This window comes from Chanodichthys erythropterus, chromosome 1 (assembly GCF_024489055.1).
Source record: "Chanodichthys erythropterus isolate Z2021 chromosome 1, ASM2448905v1, whole genome shotgun sequence".
Classification (NCBI taxonomy): domain Eukaryota; kingdom Metazoa; phylum Chordata; class Actinopteri; order Cypriniformes; family Xenocyprididae; genus Chanodichthys; species Chanodichthys erythropterus.
In genome coordinates this window covers 17,746,782-17,749,358 of record NC_090221.1, presented here as the reverse complement: position 1 = coordinate 17,749,358, position 2,577 = coordinate 17,746,782, and positions in this window count along the sequence as shown.

Here is a 2,577-nt window from a genome sequence, read left to right as displayed (position 1 = left end):
CGTTCGACGTACGTCGGACAGACCGACGAATAGGAATCTCGCTAGAGAGGCCAATCTACTTCGAGTGTAACTAAACGAGCCAATGCACATTGGCATGCAATCATATGCATCAGCTGCTCGCCTCGCAGCGCGGGTATATAATGAGCAGCAGGTGCGTTGCATCTTCAGCTTTTCGCTTCGGAGCCAAACCTTCTATGAAGACAGCTACTGAAAGCGAGTGTGGTGAACGAGTCTCTCTTCAAGACATCTCTTTGTTGCGAGGTGCAGGCGGACAGCGCAGCAGCGGGGCCGATTCTCCTTTTGTTTTTGTTTTTGCCTTTAATTTGATTGAGCAAAGCTGTAATCAGCGTGAAGGCCGTTCTCACGGCTGGTGAAACGGTGCGCCTAGAGCGCTAAAAAGCTGTTGTTACAGCTGGTAAGAGGAGCGCCTTCAAGGAGATTGCACACGACAGGCTGCACATTCCCTGTCTGTGCTGCAGCGGCTATTCCCCTGCGTGCTTCAGCACCTAAAAGAGTCAGTCCTTGAAAGAGCTAACACGAGTAGTTCGCGTCTTTTTAAAGATGTCGTTCTACTTGTGTGTTTCTGGATGCGGTCGTTACCTGGCGCCTCGGGATGGTCACCAGCGCTGTATCGCGTGCTTGGGCTTAAGGCACGCTGAGGCAGCGTTTGTGGATGAGTCATGTACCCATTGTGGGAAGATGACCATCGCGGAGTTGCGGTCGAGACTCCACTTTCTGCAAAGGGGTGGAGTCCCGGTCCCGACGCCTCGCTCCAATCCTCCTCAGAGGGTTGCTGCGAGCGGCGGGGCTGGTGACTTGAGGATAACGGTGAGCGCGCTTCCTTCGGGGAACCAACCCCCTAGGAACCCTCCCCCTCGTGCGCTCCGCAGCCAGTAGAGCTGCCCTCGGAACGTGGTGGACCACCCCAGAGGTGTGTACCATCCGTTTCCTTCGGAGCTCCCCCAGACGACCGGATGTCGATCGCTGCATCGGAGGGTGAGCCTGATACTTCTGGGGAGGATGAGTCGGCGCAGTTGCCTCCTTCGGGGGTGACAACTGTGCCCGACACGGACCCGGAAATGATGGCTATGCTTTCCCGGGCCGCCAACAGGGTCGGGCTCGTGTGGAATCCTCCACCGTGTCCCGAACCCTCGAGGTTGGATGACTGGTATCTCGGGGTGGCCAGGGCTGGTTCTCAGCCCCCCACCCCAGTGCCCTTCTTCCCGGAGGTGCATGAAGAGCTCACGGGCACGTGGACGGCACCTTTTACTGCCCGAAACCGTGTCGGTGGGTCCTCCTCCCTCACCACCCTTGATGGCGGGGCAGCGAAGGGTTACACGCGCATACCCCCTGTGGAACGGGCCGTTGCTATGCAACTGTGCCCTAACTCCACCTGGCGGGGGGAGCCGTCTCTCCCTTCCCGGGCCTGTAAGTACTCGTCGGATCTTACCGGCAAGGCTTATCAGGCCTGTGGGGAAGCTGCCTCTGCCTTACACGCTATGGCGTTGTTGCAGGTCCATCAGGCCAAGGCACTGAGGGACCTGCACGAGGGTGGTCATGATCCACAAGTTCTCCAGGAACTTCGTGCCGCGACGGACCTCGCGCTTCGAGCGACGAAGGTTACGGCGCGGTCAGTGGGTCGTGCGATGTCCACTATGGTGGTCCAGGAACGCCATCTCTGGCTGTGTCTTGCGGACATGAGGGATACCGACAAGGTCAGGTTTCTTAATTCCCCCGTGTCCCAGACCGGCCTTTTCGGCGACGCGGTCGAGAACTTTGCCCAACAGTTCTCGGCTGTACAAAGGCAGTCTGAGGCCATCAGTCACATCCTGCCGAGGCGGTCAGCTGCTGCACCTCCACCGCCGGCGGCACCTCAGACTACCCGTCGCCGAGGGCGCCCCCTGCAGCCGCCCCCGCTCCCGCGCCCCAGCAGCAGCAGCCTCCATCCAAGCGGCGCCGTGGAGCCGGTCGCGGGCGGGGCGCCCAGCCCGTCCAGCCACCCCCCAAGAAGAAGGGTGGCAAGGCCAAGTCCAAGCGGCCCTAGGACGGGCGACCCGGAGATGGAGGGGACTGCTCTTCAGGAGGTGGTGAATGCACCACTCCTTCCCCCGGAGGAGGGCCGGGTGGAGAATCTTTTGTTGTTTCCTTTTGTTCCGCCGCTGGCTCAACGGCCAGCGGTACCCAAATTTTCAAGAAAAGAGCAGTTTCCTTTATCTCCGGGTCCGAAGAGGGCTCGGAGAGCAGTGGGAGGGCTAGAACCTCACCACTCTCATCCACCTCTTCTGTCGCCAGCGGACAGCAGCGAGCAGCAGGTAAGCAAATCCTCGACTGCTCCCTCTGTCCACCCGTGGAGGCAGGTAAGTGTTGCACAGCACACTGTGACCCCGCTTCGGGCCGCCTCACACAGAGAGCCTCCCGGGCCGCGTCCCTGCGTTCCACCTCGCTGCCCCGCGGCGGGTACGCCGGTGGTCCCCTTGGTGCCGCTGGTGCGGTCTCTGGGAGCCTGGCTAGCGCTCCCCAGTCCGTCTCGCTGGCTCCTCCGGACCATCAGGCTCGGCTATGCGATTCAGTTCGCCC